Source organism: Rutidosis leptorrhynchoides, chromosome 9 (assembly GCF_046630445.1).
Source record: "Rutidosis leptorrhynchoides isolate AG116_Rl617_1_P2 chromosome 9, CSIRO_AGI_Rlap_v1, whole genome shotgun sequence".
Classification (NCBI taxonomy): Eukaryota; Viridiplantae; Streptophyta; class Magnoliopsida; order Asterales; family Asteraceae; genus Rutidosis; species Rutidosis leptorrhynchoides.
This window is the reverse complement of record NC_092341.1, coordinates 19,781,444-19,788,006: the sequence shown is the minus strand read 5'-3', so window position 1 is coordinate 19,788,006 and position 6,563 is coordinate 19,781,444.

Here is a 6,563-nt window from a genome sequence, read left to right as displayed (position 1 = left end):
CACACGAATACAACTATCTTATTCCGACTCGCTTGTTTCTTCTTCTTCGGTTTTGGTTCGTTTTGCCAAGTTTCTAGGGATATATAATACGAGCCGTCGTTTTCCACATTGGTTTAGAAAAACCTGGTGGTTTAGAGGTTCCCGGGTCATTGTTACAACTTAAGGACTTCGGGGGTTGACGATACATATAAAGTTCATCGGGGTTGGAATTAGATTTCTCTATTTTTATGCCCTTTCCCTTATTATTTTCTTTTGCCTTTTTAAATTCAGTTGGGGTAATTTCTATAACATCATCGGAATTCTCGTCGGAATCCGATTCATCGGAGAATTGGTAATCCTCCCAATATTTTGCTTCCTTGGCGGAAACACCATTGACCATAATTAACCTTGGTCGGTTGGTTGAGGATTTTCTTTTACTTAACCGTTTTATTATTTCCCCCACCGGTTCTATTTCTTCATCCGGTTCCGATTCTTATTCCGGTTCCGACTCTTCTTCCGGTTCCTCTTCGGGAACTTGTGAATCAGTCCATGAATCATTCCAATTTACATTTGACTCTTCATTATTATTAGGTGAGTCAATGGGACTTGTTCTAGAGGTAGACATCTATCACATAATATCAAACGCGTTAAGAGATTAATATATCACATAATATTCACATGTTAAAAATATATAGTTTCCAACAAAATTTGTTAAGCAATCATTTTTCAAGTAAACACGGTCGAAGTCCAGACTCACTAATGCATCCTAACAAACTCGATAAGACACACTAATGCAAAATTCTGGTTCTCTAAGACCAACGCTCTGATACCAACTGAAATGTCCCGTTCTTATTGATTAAAAACGTTCCATATTAATTGATTTCGTTGCGAGGTTTTGACCTCTATATGAGACGTTTTTCAAAGACTGCATTCATTTTAAAACAAACCATAACCTTTATTTCATTAATAAAGGTTTAAAAAGCTGTACGTAGATTATCAAATAATGATAATCTAAAATATCCTATTTACACACGACCATTACATAATGGTTTACAATACAAATATGTTACAACAAAATAAGTTTCTTGAATGCAGTTTTTACACAATATCATACAAGCATGGAATCCAAATCTCGTCCTTATTTAAGTATGCGACTGCGGAAGCTCTTAAAAATCACCTGAGAATAAACATGCTTAAAACGTCAACAAAAATGTTGGTGAGTTATAGGTTTAACCTATATATATCAAATCATAATAATAGAACACAAGATTTCATATTTCAATACACATCCCATACATAGAGATAAAAATCATTCATATGGTGAACACCTGGTAACCGACATTAACAAAATGCATATATAAGAATATCCCCATCATTCCGGGACACCCTTCGGATATGATATAAATTTCGAAGTACTAAAGCATCCGGTACTTTGGATGGGGTTTGTTAGGCCCAATAGATCTATCTTTAGGATTCGCGTCAATTAGGGTGTCTGTTCCCTAATTCTTAGATTACCAGACTTAATAAAAAGGGGCATATTCGATTTTGATAATTCAACCATAGAATGTAGTTTCACATACTTGTGTCTATTTTGTAAATCATTTATAAAACCTGCATGTATTCTCATCCCAAAAATATTAGATTTTAAAAGTGGGACTATAACTCACTTTCACATATTTTTACTTCGTCGGGAAGTAAGACTTGGCCACTGGTTGATTCACGAACCTATAACAATATATACATATATATCAAAGTATGTTCAAAATATATTTACAACACTTTTAATATATTTTGATGTTTTAAGTTTATTAAGTCAGTTGTCCTCGTTAGTAACCTACAACTAGTTGTCCACAGTTAGATGTACAGAAATAAATCGATAAATATTATCTTGAATCAATCCACGACCCAGTGTATACGTATCTCAGTATTGATCACAACTCAAACTATACATATTTTGGAATCAACCTCAACCCTGTATAGCTAACTCCAACATTCACATATAGAGTGTCTATGGTTGTTCCGAAATATATATAGATGTATCGACATGATAGGTCGAAACATTGTATACGTGTCTATGGTATCTCAAGATTACATAATATACAATACAAGTTGATTAAGTTATGGTTGGAATAGATTTGTTACCAATTTTCACGTAGCTAAAATGAGAAAAAATTATCCAATCTTGTTTTACCCATAACTTCTTCATTTTAAATCCGTTTTGAGTGAATCAAATTGCTATGGTTTCATATTGAACTCTATTTTATGAATCTAAACAGAAAAAGTACAGGTTTATAGTCGGAAAAATAAGTTAAAAGTCGTTTTTGTAAAGGTAGTCATTTCAGTCGAAAGAACGACGTCTAGATGACCATTTTAGAAAATATACTTCCACTTTGAGTTTAACCATAATTTTTGGATATAGTTTCATGTTCATAATAAAAATCATTTTCTCAGAATAACAACTTTTAAATCAAAGTTTATCATAGTTTTTAATTAACTAACCCAAAACAGCCCGCGGTGTTACTACGGCGGCGTAAATCCGGTTTTACGGTGTTTTTCGTGTTTTCCGGTTTTAAATCATTAAGTTAGCATATCATATAGATATAGGACATGTGTTTAGTTGATTTTAAAAGTCAAGTTAGAAGGATTAACTTTTGTTTGCGAACAAGTTTAGAATTAACTAAACTATGTTCTAGTGATTACAAGTTTAAACCTTCGAATAAGATAGCTTTATATGTATGAATCGAATGATGTTATGAACATCATTACTACCTTAAGTTCCTTGGATAAACCTACTGTAAAAGAGAAAAATGGATCTAGCTTCAACGGATCCTTGGATGGCTCGAAGTTCTTGAAGCAGAATCATGACACGAAAACAAGTTCAAGTAAGATCATCACTTGAAATAAGATTGTTATAGTTATAGAAATTGAATTAAAGTTTGAATATGATTATTACCTTGTATTAGAATGATAACCTACTGTAAGAAACAAAGATTTCTTGAGGTTGGATGATCACCTTACAAGATTGGAAGTGAGCTAGCAAACTTGAAAGTATTCTTGATTTTATGTAACTAGAACTTGTAGAATATATGAAGAACACTTAGAACTTGAAGATAGAACTTGAGAGAGATCAATTAGATGAAGAAAATTGAAGAATGAAAGTGTTTGTAGGTGTTTTTGGTCGTTGGTGTATGGATTAGATATAAAGGATATGTAATTTTGTTTTCATGTAAATAAGTCATGAATGATTACCCATATTTTTGTAATTTTATGAGATATTTCATGCTAGTTGCCAAATGATGGTTCCCACATGTGTTAGGTGACTCACATGGGCTGCTAAGATCTGATCATTGGAGTGTATATACCAATAGTACATATGTAACGACCCGCACTTTTTCGATCATTCTATACTTATAAGATTAATATTTACATAAATTAAACCTTGCCAACATGATAAGCAATCCAAATCGTTGAGATTTATATATCCGAAAAGAGTTTTACACAACGTTTGACCGTCTAGTTTGATCGATGATATCACGAACTATACAATATATGATAATTATACGTTTGTGTATATATATGTATATATACATATTTAACATGATTAAGGAATGTTTTAATACCTCATTTTATATTAATAACAAGAAGTTATATGTGTATTTTGAAACTACTAACTTAAGTTTTCAAAACGATAACTATACGTAACGTTATTTGACATAAATACTTAAGACATATAATGTTTATACATATATTGTATAAGTAATGTATTTAATCACTTTTAAGAACTTAAATACATAAAATCATATAAGTGTATTCACAAAAGATAGCTATATTTGAATCCTCATTCCATTTTTCACAAAATTTCTATACGTATACCTAGAGTATTTGTACTCGTATCATACCAAGCTTCTATACGTATTTACTATTGGTATATACACATCAAATCACCACCTAACCAGCCCTTATTCATGCCTTATGTATAAGGTAATTACTTTTGAATCATTGCAAGACTAATTACAAAAATACAAACTAGAATTTTGTCATGTTATCCTTAAAGATCACATTTTTAGGAGTATATATGTATCATCATTTTTGATTCATTTTTACTTCAATCTCTTAACTAAAAACACACACTCTTTCTTACTCTCTAAACTCCATAACAATCCAGCAAAGTTCCATAAAGATCTAGCTTCAAAAACCATACTAAAACACCATAAGAAAACCATACAAAAACACTTCAAGAAAACCTTCCAAGAACACCAACTTACTTCCAATCTTTCATCCACTTCCATCACCCTTTTGATTCTAGCTTCTTACTTCTCTTTTACAGCAACTTCATCCAAGGAACTTGAGGTAGAATCTATGTTCATAACCTTATTCGATTCATATATATATAGCTATCATATTTTGTGGTATACAAGTTTAACAACAAGAACATAGTTTGAATGTTTTCAAACTTGTTTGCAAACTAAATAGATCCTTCTAACTTAACTTTTAAAATACTTCAAGACATGTAACATAACTTATTTATATGTTAATTTAACAAGGTAAAACTTGGTTTTTCAAAGTACAAGTATTTTTGGAAAAATGGTCATTAAATGATTTTGTTGTAACAAAAATGTTTAACTTCATATGTTTCACTAAACTTTCACCTATGCCGTATGATTTTGAATACAAACCAAGGTATTTACAGTTCATAGTCTTAAAGAAGAACTCGATCCAAGAAGATGGCAATTTGAATCAACGAAAACGGACTTGTAACGAAGAAACTATGACCGAAACAAAATTGGCTATCCTAGACATTTTCAACTTCGGGATTCATTGGAAAAATTTACATAAAATCACATACTTCTAAGATAACATGATATTTTATATATATGTACTCATAATTCAATTTCATATGGTTCAGGATCACCCGTAAGCAACACGAGAAGATTAATCATAAGATCCCATGTTTGTACGCAACACGTCATTTGACAACACCGGTACTTTATGTACGCAATACGTCATTTGACAACACCGGTACCGTGGGTCAAGATTAATCTCGACCAATACATATACGTTGGGGTTTTATTTATTTCGTTGGGGATTTTATTTATTGCGGGTATATTAAACATCTAAAAATGAACCATTAAAAATTGAATTGCTAACCTCGGACAGCTAACTTCGGACTAAGGAAATATTCAAAGTATTAAAAGTATAACAAGTATAGATATATATAACGTTTGTTTTAAAATGAAAACATATTGATATATTATATATGGATAGGTTCGTGATATCAACCGGAAGACCGAGTCAAATTATATATATCATCAAGACAAGAGTGAGTATATAGTCCCACTTTTAAACTCTAAATATTTCGGGATGAGAATACATGTATTTTATGTTTTACGATATGGACACAAGTAACTGAAAAATATGTTCTACGTTGAGTTGTACCACTGGCATACTTCCCTGTAGCTTGGTAACTAATATTTACAGCGGTATTGTAAACGCGAATCCTGTTGATAGATCTATCGGGCCTGACAACCCCAACCGGACTGGACGACCAGTATTCAACGGTTGCACAGTACTTCGTTTTGTGACTACACTTGGTACGGTGTAGTAAGATTTCATATTAAAGGGAATATGCGACGTGAAAATGTTAAGTATGGTTACCAAGTGCTCAACCACTTAGAATACTTTTATTAAACTGTTTATATACGAAATCTTGTGGTCTATATATATATTGCTGCCGGCATTAAACCTATATCTCACCAACTTTATGTTGACCTTTTTAAAACATGTCTATTCTCAGGTGATTTCTAAAGCTTCCGCTGCATCATGTTGGATCTAACCAGGATCTTGCGTACGCATGTTTGTGTCAAAAATAAAACTGCATATCCGAGATGTTGTATTGTAAAATATGCTAGAAACCGTGTTGTTGTCATCATTTGTAAAGTTTGTAAGTCGAAGATTATCGCTAAACGTTAATCTTCTTTTTATTGTCTTAAGCTTGTAACAAAAATAATGGTTATGGTTTGTAATGTATAATATATGCAGTTTTCTTTCAAAAATGTCTCATATAGAGGTCAATACCTCGCAATGAAATCATACGTTATCTAACGCGTTCTTATGGTTAAGGACGGGTTATGACATGTGGTATCAGAGCGTTGGTCTTAGCGAACCAGGTTTGCATTAGTGTGTCTAACCGAGAAGTCGTTAGGATACATTAGTAAAGTCTGGACTTTGACCGGGTCTGATTTTAAAAAAAAAAAAAAACCATTGCTTATCACTGTTGGTTAAAATTTATGTGTAAATATTATGTAAGTACTAATGGGTTAGTTGTTGTGTGATAGATGTCGGGCTCGAAACTTATTATCACATTCAGCGACTCCGAATCAGAACCTTCAGATTGTGTTTCAGTCATTAACATATCCGATGACGAAAGTGGTATTTTTGGGGAAGACTCACAATTTCCGGATGAACCAACTATAGAAATATCGGAAAGTGAACCCGAGGAGGAAAGTGAACCCGAGGAGGAAAGTGAACCCGAGGAGGAAAGTGAACCCGAGGAAGAAATACAGGAAATTACAAAAGACGAGTTC